Genomic DNA, 13,061 nt, shown 5'->3' on the forward strand with positions numbered 1-13,061 from the left:
CCTTGAAGCAGTCTGTGCAGGCCATTCACACTGCTGCAGACGCAAGAGACACCAGGAGCAGACAGCAACAGCCACGGTGTGCTGCACTGTGCAGTTGACAACAATGCTGGTGTAGGCAGTAGGTGTTGCGGGCCGTACTGCACATCAGTAGCATCAGAGTGGGTGACCGTCCTCGTCACCAGTGTCGAGTCAGCCTCTGACACGATGGTAGGCCCCAGTGATGGACACACAATGGCGCAAGGAAAGCACAACTACAGTTATTACTGGTACCACAGGAGTGGCCTGAAGCAACAACTTGCACCTTTCTTTATGCCCTCGGCCGAACCCAGCCTTTGGCGTGCGAGAATGGAAACAATGTATAGTAGAACCCAGAGGCACTCTACATGTAGGTTACAGCACAGGATTGGCCATGTGAACCAACTTCAACTGTGACAGAGTCACAGATCAAAAAGCAAAGAAAACAGTGATTTAACAAGTCCAAAATATGTATGGAGTAATGAGGCTACCGCCTTGGTATCCAAGACACTTCTGTCAGAAGGATTCTTACATCCAGACGAGAAAACTATAGACTGGAACGAACGTCTGTAATGGGATGATGAATGGTGGCGATCCTACTGGTCTCTTATTAAATGTATATCTAATTGCGCCCTGTTTTCTTCAAAATAGCCCATTTTAAAACATGTCAAACCAGTGAGATAATAAAAAACTTCATCTCAACATTCTGCTCATACCAAAAAATGCCAGCAGCGACCGCGAGACAAGTCTTAGGCCGCACACGAGTTAAAATACAGCACGGTAATAAAACTGTCGGTGAAGGCAGAACAATGAAAATTGACTTTTACAATTAGTTCGACGCCACTACTGGCTCAGACAAACGACCAACACATACCGAGCACAAAGGAAAAAAATATTTACAACGCTGTCATACCGAGGTTTTCTATTTTGCATAGCCACGCCCCATGGACGGAATCCAGGCGTGAACTTTTATTTTTGCGCAGAAGCGTAAGGAGCCCTTGCTGCCTGACTTACCGGCCCACTTGCGGCTAGCCATGCGGGTTTCTTCCGAGGGGAGTGGGACGTCTTTTCCGGGGCGGCTACCTCTTTCCAAGCCAATCCCAGGAATTCACGATAAGTATGGACATCCACGCCCACCTCATACCGTCACTTAGTCTACCAATGGGTACAAAGTAGGCTCACGATTGCTCCTTTTTGCCTTCACTTATTAGAGCCGGTTAAGTCGCGGGTAAAGCAGAGGAGCTCAGGTTTTAAGAGTCTGGCGGGAGGTAAGGCACGCCTTCCAGTAGATCTGGTTTAACTTTGGAGCGTTGGCATGAAAAGCTGTTGTTTCTTATTGGGGCAGGTGCGGTGCTTGCTTTCCCCTTACTGGATTAAGGGGTGTTTATTGCTCTTACGTTGACAGGACTTTTGGTTCTCTTTGGAACTGGCGACGGTCTGGTTTTCTGTGTCTGGCCGTTTTTTCATAGCAGTGTATTTGTTCTCTAGCATGCGTGAGCCAGTGTTCTGTCCCGGAGGTTTGTGCAGGCAGGACTGTCACAGGTTCATCTGGGGCTGGCCAAAAAACGTGGCGAGGTCCCGCTCACTGCACTTCTCCCTCCCCCCTCGCCCCTCCCTGACCCCGCCTTTCAGTGTCACCGCTCTAGCGTTCACGCTGTCAGGGCTCGATGAAAACTGAAGTAGACTAGAAAATGTCTTCGGGATCAGCTCTTTTAATCAAGGAAATAAACACTGCAACAGCTCAAATTGTGTTTGCTGAAATGAACAATGCCCTTTTCTGTTCAATGTGTTCGTTTGTTTTGTATGAGTTACGGCGCAACTTACTCTCGTCCTTAGCTGCTAATCCTCATATTTACATGTCCCGGCACCAATTATGGCACAATGGCTCTGTTGTAGGTGCAAGGGAGAGTCTGGAGTACTGAAGTCAGGAGCCCCTTGGGTAGAAAGTAACTTGTTCATTAAGTCCAGCCTAGACAGTGGTTGTGCTGTCTCTTCGAGACCTTTTGTTTTTTATACTTTGTGGAGTTACACTCCACCTAGTGCTATTCATTTGTTTCTTTCGTGTCCTTTGAAAATCCCTGCTTCCAACTGGTTAATCTCTTCTATTTGTCACACCTTTTCATCAGTTGTTCACTTCCATGGAGCGGCGCCCCAGAACTTGTAGTCTTTCCACTTGTCCCATTAAAGGAACTGTAAAAGGGATTACTTTATTCTTTGTCTGGGAGCCCTCCTCAGGAGTGCTTGTGTTTTCACTTCGGCGCCTTTGTAAACAGGGCTGTAAATCAGCCAGGGTCGACTCTTGGTGTCCTCACAACACCCTGTGATTCTGGACAAATCGCCTAATTTCTTCATGCCTTCAAAAAATATGGATTTACGTAATTGTTATTTACTAAACAAACATGTAATTTGCTAATCCCACATTGTTAATGTAGCCATGAAGTGTGCAAAGCGCTGTTCGTCATCATGCACTGTGCACAACACACCCTTCCTCCACTCTGTTATTGTGGAGGGAAGGAAGAAGTTCAAACATGTATGGTTTTGGTTTCTTATTTGGCCTTCCCTGCTGGAATCAGTGGCATGGTGTGTTCCCAGAAGTGTCTCTGCTGTGACCCTGCTATCTGTATGGCATTTCATTTCACTGAAGGCCTCCCTACTCTCAGCGGAGGTAATTGGCTGCCTTCTGCCGGGTGCTCACAGGGCTCCTGACAGGCCAGCATCCACAAGCTATGTGCACTGGGCTGCCTCCAAGAGCCCCTTGAGGCGCGTGTTACTATCCACTACCAAGGGCACTCATGGAAGGACCGTCTCAGAGGAGGGACCTGCACACCATACATAGGTCTGTCTTCTATTTACTCCAGGGTTAGAGTGCTCAGGCCCTGCCAGGATGATGCCAATCTGAGGGTTTAGTGCAAAGCTTTGGCAAGCTGCGTTACAGCCCTTGTTTTATAGCGCTTCTTTAATCCAGCCTCTTGAGCACTGATTGCAGTGTGCCTTGAGAGTGCTCTGTGCACTGCTTGTACCACACTATTGTCATGCCATTGGTTGTTTTTGACTTCACTCGGTCTTGCAGACCTTGTGCTATCTTCAGCTTTATGCAGGGTTTTTACACCCACACTTGGATTTCTACTGTCTTCTGCAGCATTGAAACACTTGCACTTGCATGGTATTGACATCGTGCACTGTGTGTGTGTGTGTGCCTTTTTTTTTTTTTACAAATTGCATTACACCCCCAGCTCCTAGCAGGGGTTTCAAAATTCCGCATCAAAGTGGCTTTCGGTGGCAGAACTGGGCAGTGAGATCTGGCCTGATTAAACAATCGTTAAAGCTGATTTGGCACTCAAGTGATAATCTGATGTCAAGGCTCCCTTCTCTGCTTCCGGATTTTTGTTAGGTTATTTGAGAATACTGCAGGCTTTAACAACTGCATGTTGAATCAGGTCTGATTTGTTCAGAAGTTTCAGGATTCTTAATCCTACTGAGGTTCAATACGTAAGTGTGCGCTTGGATTTTTGGAACGCGTTAGTTGATGTTGTGCAGCTCAGTATGCGGGAACATAAAATGTCCCTCTGCAGCTTATTGTATATGTGCAACTTATAAACCCCTCTGCTGTGGTCAGAGCCTGGCCATTGTAAATAGGCTGTAAATCATGTTCTTATTGTCACGTTTGCTGCTGTGATCGGACTTCGTTTGCCTGGGTATTGACCTAGCCACATCCGGGGATGTCCAGCTGCCATCCGTATTCACAATGAATGGGCTCACTGAGGGACAAGTCTTTGTCAATGTGGTTTGGGCACTACCAGCACACTGTTTGATTTGCCAACTTGTGGGAGCTGTTCGTTTTCAGTCTTTGCATGACATCTGCTTGAAACAGCAAATACAAATAGAAAATGCTTTTAAATGTGTTCTGGCGCTGCACTAAGAACTCCTGACAACTAAAGTAAACAAAGGCAGAAATTCATGCCACCAATGAATACTTGCAAACTTTAAAAAACTTATTTAGTATCATGCCTCAATGGAGGAGATAAACGCATATCTAGGGGTGACACTTGAGTCCAAACTTAGCTGGAGAGAGACCACATCAAGAAGGCATGCCAGAAAGCAACAACCAAACTGTCTGCATTGTACCCGCTTCTGAGAAAGAAATGAATGCCTATGTGGAGCAAAGTGTGCGCAGTAAACAATTATTCGACCCACAATGACACAAGCTTTACCAGTGTGGAGCAGTTGCAAGCAGGAGTATCTGAAGCCTCTGCAGACACTATAGAACAAGGCCTTACGGATAGCTACAGGTGCTCCTTGCTTTCTAAGAACAGTAGACCTCCACAGAGATTTGGGTGTTGAGATGTTGGACGACCATCTCCGCAAACTCAACGTGAAATTCTACAAAGGATTGGATCAAAAAGAAAAACCACTGATCGAGAAACTTGCTTACATTTCTGCAAACAGGTTTGATCGCTATCTGCGGCCCATCACAGCACTAACCATGTGAACCAACTTTAACTGTAACAAAGAGTCACAGATCAATAAGCAAGCAAAACGGTGATCTAACAAGTCCAAAATGTATATGGAGTAATGAGGCTACCACCTCAGTATCAAAAGGACACCGCTGTCAGAAGGAATCTGACAACCAAAGAAGAGAAAACTGTCCGAACCTTTGGAGGCTTTTAAAACACACAAATCAATGGTATTTTTCTCTTGAAACTGTGACAACTGTGTATGCCGCCCTATCTCCCAACCCCTAGGGACAGCGGACAGAGAAAGTGACAGATTTACTGATACGATCTTTAAACTACAGATCGTTAACATGTTAAACAGATGCTGAAGTACAAAAATAATACATCTGTGTTTGTAGGAATTGCTTAATCTGGAAGTTTGTGGCTGGTTTACTCTACAATGCTGGATTAGGTCAGTAAAGTATATATTTCTGCTAGACTAATCAGTAATGTATATATGATTCTGGCCACTGCAGTAAGTCAAATCTGTTTCACATATTTGCACAACACTATTCATGATTTAATCATTCTGCAACTTAATGAATATATCTGTTAAAAAACAAAAATCCACAAATTAAGCCTTATTTATTAAACAAGGCGAGGCACAACGACTTGGTTATGTTTTTTTTTTTCCCTATGGCTTTCATTATTTAGCATATTGTATTTAACCCAGGATAATATGCTACATGGCTAAACACTTATAAGGTCCAAAAGGCGAGACCTATTGGCTATGCCAATGCTTGTTTCATAATAGACCCTTGTTAATTGCCACATCCTGTTGGCTCTGTCAAGGTTCCCTCCCTGCAACTGTAATTAACTGCCAGGCGTAAGTCTGCATCCAGTCCCCAGTGTTCCATGCATCATCACATTCCCATACCATTCCTATTCAACGTTCTATGTACAGAATGTCTTCTCGGCCTCTGTCTGCAGAGTTAACATGTCACTATAGGCTCAAATGTCTTCTTTGGGGTTCAGCTTTACAGCCTTTCTGCAAGACACCATGATCTTGAAAGATGACAGAACCTCCAGCCTGTTAGCAGGTCACAACTTTACATTCAATAAAACTCAGCCTTTATGAGCAAGGCTAGAACTCTGTCGTCGTTCCAATAGAGGCCTCTTACAGCATCCTAGTCTTGTACTGTTAAGAAAGATGAGTGCTCCAGATATCAAACCAGAACCCATCCGTTATTGAAGCAAATGGAGTTTGGAGTACCAGCAGTTGTGTGTTAATTCTGTGAACAGTAAATACTAAAGGTACCATAATCCATAGGGAAAAAAAAACAGGATTACAATATAAACCCATGTAAATTAGTCTAACTAGAGTGTGTGTGTGGTGTTGTTTTTTGTTTTGTTTTTGCTGTTGTATGCAAAATACCAGCCTTCATTCCTCTTTGTGGCTTAGGCCCAGCCTCAAATAGTAATGAGTATCAATTGCCCCTGCTACTAGTAAGCAATCAATGGCACCAAGTAGTAATTAGATCAATGGCCCCAGATAGTCTGTACCTTGATGAGCATAGATGGTATCTGATGTTAGTCCCCTAGACAGTGTATATTAGTGAGTAGAAAACTTTTTATAGATCATGTAAGTAACCTGAAGTCTCTTCCTCCTCACTAGTCTCTGCCTAGTACTTCACTTCCACCCCCAGTCTGGGGTGAATTTTCAAGTCAAGAGCACAGCATAAGGGTGTACAATTTTGGATTGACTTATTTGTTGTCTTTTGTTTTTGGTGTTTTTCCCCTACCACAAACCAAACAACTTTAAAAACATTCTCTGCTCCATGTCAGTGGCTGCTTCTGAAATGTCCTAGCTCCTACCTGAAGGATCTCCAGATGGGTACATCAAACTGGTACTGAAAAAAAAGCAAAGGCTAGCTTTTGCAGGTCCACTGAATACAAGACCAATAGCATGGCCAAAATACACTCTAGAGCAAGCTTATCAAGAGGAGTGTTAAAAAAAACAGCCAGAACGTTTTGATATAACTTCTCTGATGCCCAAAGCGTGTTCTACGCTACATAGCCAGATATGTCTCCAAATGACTCCTTGACTGAATATATTAGAATAGTTCTTCATCAGAGTATCTTTTAGAAGAATGTTTTTTAATCAAAACATCAACTTAATTGCAATTTTAGATGAAAACAGAACGCAATAGATACATGTTGTATCCAGTCCATCATAATGTTAGTGCAATAAAATGTTAATGAAGTAGGAACAACTCAGTGCTCAGTGCAGAAAAAGCACAGATAATTGCAGTGCAGAAGAACAATATTTAAGCAAACTACAAATTGGCCCGTTGTTGATGGACTTCAGTGGTAAAATTAAGTTCATAAATGACATTTTGGTCCAGAAATTGTTAGATATGCCCCACTTCTGTGCAGTTGATGCTTCATCTTGGTGGGGGGGAGGGGCTTACTCCAATGTCATCACAAGGACAGGACTGTGGTTTAGTGACATCCTAGAGGTACTGCTAAAAGGCAAAAAATATGTACAAATATTTGTGTAAATGATGGTATGATTGACACCTTTCTGTGTGCTATCAAGTGGTTTTGGAAAGAATCTTAGTCATCGGCAAGAAAATAGTGCAGTGTGTTTTTTTTAATTTTTTTATTTATTTTTTAAGCAGCCTAAATAAGGTATCTAATCCAAACAAATGCTCCATTTGGGAACACATTTGTCAAAATACTTGATTAAAAAATAAATGTCAAAAAGGCTTTGTTCTTAACCCCTTCGCTGCCAGGCCTTTTCCCCTCCTGTGCTGAGCCTTTTTTTGGCTATTTGGGGCAGTTCGCGCTTATGCCCTCATAACTTTTTGTTCACATAAGCTACCCACGCCAAATTTGTGTCCTTTTTTTTCCCAACATCCTTGGGATTCTAGAGGTACCAGACTTTGTGGGTCTCCCTGAAGGAGACCAAGAAATTAGCCAAAATACAGTGACAATTTTGTGTTTTTCAAAAAAATGGGGAAAAAAGGGCTGCAGAAGGCGGCTCGTGTTGTGCTTTTTTTTTTTTTTTTTTTTTTTTTTTTCTCTCCCTGAAAATGGCATCAACAAAGGGTTTGCGGTGGCAAGATCACATCTTCGCAGCTTTCAGGAACAGGCAGACTTGAATTAGAGGACCCAATTTTTTCAATACAATTGACATTTTACTGGGACATACCCCATTTTTACTATTGTTTGTGCTTTCAGCCTCCTTCCAGTTAGTGACTGAAATGGGTGAGAAACCAATGCTGGATCCCAGAAAGCTAAACATTTCTGAAAAGTAGACAAAAATATGAATTCAGCAAGGGGTCATTTGTGTAGATCCTGCAAGTGTTTCCTACAGAAAATAACAGCTGAGATAAAATAATATTGAAATTGAGGTGAGAAAAACAGCCGTTTTACTTTAACTTTTTCCTGCGTTATCAGATTTTTGAAAGCAATATACTGTTACATCAGCTGGATGCTTCTGTTTGCAGGGATATATAGGGCTTGGAGGTTCATCAAGAACCCTAGGTACCCAGAGCCAATAAATGAGCTGCACCTTGCAATGGGTTTTTATTCTATACCTGGTATACAGCAATTAATTTGCTGAAATATAAAAAGTGAAAAATAGGTATCAAGAAAACCTTTGCATTTCCAAAATGGCCACAAGATAAGGTGTTGAGAAGCAGTGGTTATTTGCACATCTCTGAATTCCGGGGTGCCCATACTAGCATGTGAATTCTAGGGCATTTCTCAAATAGACGTCCTTTTTACACACTGTCTTACATTTGGAAAGACAAGGGGCAATAATACTTGGTTTGCTATTCTGTGTTCCCCCACGTCTCCCGATAAAAATGGTACTCTGACCCAGTTCTGTTACTCAGAATCCTTTGCAAACCGTGAAATTCAGCCAATAAAACACTTTTTCCTCTCATTTAGGTGACGGAAAGTTCTGGAATCTGAGAGGAGCCACAAATTTCCTTCCACCCATCGTTCCCTCAAGTCTACTGATTAAAAATGGTACCTCACTTGTGTGGGTAGGCCTAGCGCCCACAAAAGGAAATGGCCCAAAACGCAACGTGGACACATCAAAATGATCAAATACAAAACTACCTGTTTTTGCAGGGGGCACCTGCGTTTTTGGCCCTGGGCTCAGCCGCCTTCTAGGGAAACCTACCAAACCCAGACATTTCTGAAAACTAGACACCCGAAGGAGTCCAGTGTGGTGTGACTTGCATGGATCCCCCCCAAATGTTTTCTTACCCTGAATCCTCAGCAAACCTCATATTTAGCTAAAAAAAAAAAATCACATTTTACCACATTTCTGTGTGGGATCACCACACTGGGACACATTTCATACCACCCAATGTTCCCCTAAGTCTCCCGGTAAACATGATACCTCATTTGTATAGGTGGGCCAAGTGCTTGCGAAAGGGAAGAGCCAAAAACATGTCGATATTGAGCGGGAACCAAAAAGGCAGTTTGCAAAAAAAACATTTTTAGGCTGACAAGTGCAGCAGAATTTTTATCGGTATAGATGAGACAATGCTGGGTGGTAGGAATTTTGTGGACTCCTGCAGATTCCGGAAGGTTCCATCACAAAAACATGGGAAAAATGTGTTATTTCCAGCAAAGTTGGAGGTTTGCAGGGGATTGTGGGTACAAAAATGGTGCGGGGTGCATGTGAAACACACCACCCTGGAATCACCCAGATGTTTAGTTTTCAGATGTGTCTAGGTCTTGTGGATTTTTCTAAATGGCAGTGTCCCAAAGTCCATAAAGTGCAGCCCTCACCATTCCAAGTGGGACAATTGTGAGAGTAAGCCAAGCTCTCCTGGCCCAAATGTAAAACTAAAACCCCAAATAATCAAATGTCTTCTTGCTTGCTGTGGGATAAGATGTTTTAGAGTGAGGGGGGGAGCTGAAAGGCTGTTACCCCCTTCAGTTGAGGTGGGGGCGTAATCAGGCCCATACTGGTTGGTAGCTACCACCCCAATATTTTTTTTTTTTTTTTTTTTTTTTTTAATTCCCTGGCATCTAGTAGACTTTCTGCCCCCCGGGGTGTGGATAAGGGGTAATTGCCCCATCTGCCCAATGGTGGGCAGAAAAACTTTGGCCATTTATTTGGGGTGGGGGTAGGGCCTTCCAAAAATAGGCCCATCTGCCCCCAAAGGGGGGCAGATATGGCCAACAGTAATGTGCCCTCATGGGGAGCGACCCTTACCCAAGGGGCTGTCCCCCCTAAAGAAAACACACACACACCAATCCCTGGTGCCTAAGTGGTTTCTGCCCCGTTGGGGCAGATTGGCCTAACAAAAATCGGCCAATCTGCCCCCAAGGGGGGCAGAAATGGTCTAAATACAATTTGCCCCAGGGGAGCAACCCTTGACTAAGGGGTCGCTCCCCACCTCTTTTAAAAAAAACAAAAAAAAAAAAAAAAAAAAAACAATCCCAAAGAAATGTATCCCTGGCGCCTAGAGGCTTCTGCTCCCCCTGGGGGCAGATCGGCCTAATAACAATAGGACGATCTGCCCCCAGGAGGGGCAGAAATGGCCTAAAATAAATGTGCCCCTCCTCCCCCAAGGAGAGCGACCCTTGCCTACGGGGTTGCTCCCCTTGCGTGACTTTGGCGCAAAAAAAAGATCCCCGGTGCCTAATGGTTTCTGCCCCCCTTGGGGGCAGATTGACCTAAAATCGTCTGATCTGCCCCCAAAGGGGGCTGAAATGGCCTACATACAAATTGCCCCCCAGGGGAGCGACTCTTGCCTAAGGGGTCGCTCCCCATCTGTAAAACAAACAAAAAAAATCCCTGGTGCCTAGTGGTTTCTTCTCCCCCTGGGGGCTGATCGGCCTAATAACAATAGGCCGATCTGCCCTCGTGGTGGCAGAAATGGCCTAAAATATATTTGCCACCTTGTCTTCCCCCCCCAATTCTCCTAGGTAGCGACCCTTGCGTGACATTGGCGCAAAACAAAATCCCCGGTACCTTGTGGTTTCTGCCCCCCTTGGGGGCAGATTGACCCAACAAAAATCGGCTGATCTGCCCCCAAGGGTGGCAGAAATGGCCTAAAATAAATTTGCCCCCCAGGGGAGCGACCCTTGACTGAGGGGTCGCTCCCCTTGCGTGTTAACACACACATTTAAAAAAAAAAAAAAAAAAACTCCCTCGTGTCTAGTGATTTCTGTCCCCCTTGGGGGCGGATTGGCCTCATAAAAATTGGCCAGTCTGCCCCAAGGGGGGCAGAAATGGAAATGGCCTAAATATAAATATACTCCTAGGTGAGCGACCCTTGCCCAAGGGGTCGCTTCCCACCTCTTTTAAAAAATAAATAAAAAATCCCTGGGTCGCTCCCCTTATGCCAATTTCTTATATAAAAAATAAAAAAAAAATCCCTGGTGTCTAGTGGGCATTTTAGCAGCCGGATCGCTTCGCAATCCAGCTGCTAAAATGCTCAGAGACTTCAAGGGGAAGGAAATTCATTTCTTTCCCTTTGAAGCATCTCAGGCCTCCTCCACGTGATCGGAAGAGAAATGCTCAGCATTTCTCTTCCTATCGTGCTGGAAGGGAGGAGGCGCCTCTGATGGTCAGTGCGTGATCGTGCGCTGACGTCACGGGGGGAGTGTTGGGGGGGCTGTCGGGGGTGGCCATCCCTGCCTTTGGTGGGTGGGAGGGAAGAACACAGAGGGAGCGCTCGCGCGCCCTCTGGGCTCTGTGCCCAGGACGTAATGGTTACGTCCTTGGCACACGAGCACTGTGCCGCAGGATGTAACCATTACGTCCACGGCACAGAACCGGTTTAAAAAAAACAAAACTAGATATTTATTCATTAGAAATATCATACTAGCAATGAGGAAGAAGTCACTGTCCTCTTCAAACGTACATCACGGCAAACTACATAACAAATTCAAGACAAATAATATAATTCAACCTATTTTAATACAAAAAATGTGTCCTGTTTGGCATCCTATCCCATATTCCAATTACAAAACAACTAAAATGAGAGTCCTAGATGAGTCAGAGTTTGTCTACTTCTGACTTCTTTGTGGGACCATCACCAGGATTAGAAAGTGGTCCTCCAGCAATTCAAAATCCTCATAGCCATCAAAAGGTAACAACGACCCATTGGATAACCATTAATTAATACTAGCCAGCCAGAATAGTGCCAGTTTGGAATTTAAACGAAATTGACAATCGAACACCTGTATTATACATAACATAATTAGTCATCAAAATAGCTAATTATAGGGGCATCCAAGAAATTCTCTTCTACAAGATTCTGCAACTGTCCATCCACCATCAGGAACAAAGCCTGGCAAAAAGACGCTCTTTCTGAGTTTATATCTTCAGTCAGGTATTGTTGTTAATTGTATTCCTGTATGGAGCACTAGTGTTTGTGTTTTGTAAGTACCCAGTCTCCGTTGGGGACTATGAAGGTTTCCTTATTCTACGGTGCTATATAAATACCCTAGCTGACAAAGGGTTAGTACACATTTTTTATTATTGTTATTACTCTGAAATACAGTGCAGGTTTCAAAACGAATTGTAAGTCAAGCCATAAAATCAAGTACACAGAGAGTAAAGTATTGAAACATTATTGTGGCAGTGCAGGTCTGCTAAATTAACCAGGTTATACCACCCTAAATTGACATAATTGAAAATAATCAATTGGGTATCCAAAAGTTGCTTAACTACTACTCTAAACATCAAGAAGACAAGCAAATTGGCAATTACCTCAAGCCTTGCAAACAGTTGAGCAAAAAATAGCCCAACAAAGCATTTGATTATTGGTGTCTGCATACAGGGTGAATTCTGAAGAAGCCAATGAGCCACAGTGCCTTGGAAAAGACTGCCCTTAACAGACTCCTTCTAATAGAGAGGAAGGCAAGGATGGAAAACATGGGTCAAAATTGACCAAAACAGGACAAATAACTTGAAAGAATTGTGAAATTAATTGAATAAATACTACAAGTGTTCATTTTCAATCAGAAGTAAGAGTTAATACTGTTCAACGATAGAGGGCAAAAAGACTGGGAGAGAGCCAAGTCAATAGCGCTACAGTTGTAACAGAAAGTTGGTTAGCAAACGGTCTTCATTTTGAGCCACAAGGTCAATGAGAACTTGCTAATCATAATGATATTTAGTGCCGCAGCTATTTGTAAGTTCAGTTGTGTTATGAAGTACTCATGCCTTGCAGGCTGTGTTTTTTTTTTTTTCTCATAACATTACAAGTGTTGCCGCAACAAAACACAATCCTGCATAAAAAAAATCTCACCATGGTGAGACATTCAGCTGGTAATAACATTGGTGACAACCATCTAAAAGATTTAAGGCCTGATTAAGACATTGGCGGGTGGGGTACTCTGTCACAAACGTGAGCTGCACACAGCAGAATCTTTCTTTGCTCACCTCCCTGGAATGGGAGGCAATGGCGGCAATATATGGAGATGGAGCTAGGGCCTTGGGGCAGAACCAGACTTGCTCTCTCGCGATCACCTGTAGCATCCTGCTCCAACACCAGGCACTGACTCTGCATCTTGAGATTCCTGCAGATTAGGATATACCAACAGTTTTGAATATTATACAGAGTACACATC

The 13,061-nt window shown here is 43.7% G+C and overlaps 1 protein-coding gene across 1 annotated transcript in view; it reads left to right on the plus strand.

Annotated features, from left to right (window-relative positions):
• Positions 1-1,164: 1,164 nt before the first annotated feature.
• Positions 1,165-13,061, plus strand: part of PC (pyruvate carboxylase) — a 1,846,452-nt gene continuing 1,834,555 nt past the window's right edge. Inside the window, exon 1 of the mRNA XM_069207836.1 lies at positions 1,165-1,283. The gene's annotated coding sequence lies outside the window, so the exon portion shown is untranslated. The remainder of the gene's footprint in view (positions 1,284-13,061) is intronic.

Source organism: Pleurodeles waltl, chromosome 9 (assembly GCF_031143425.1).
Source record: "Pleurodeles waltl isolate 20211129_DDA chromosome 9, aPleWal1.hap1.20221129, whole genome shotgun sequence".
NCBI lineage: Eukaryota > Metazoa > Chordata > Amphibia > Caudata > Salamandridae > Pleurodeles > Pleurodeles waltl.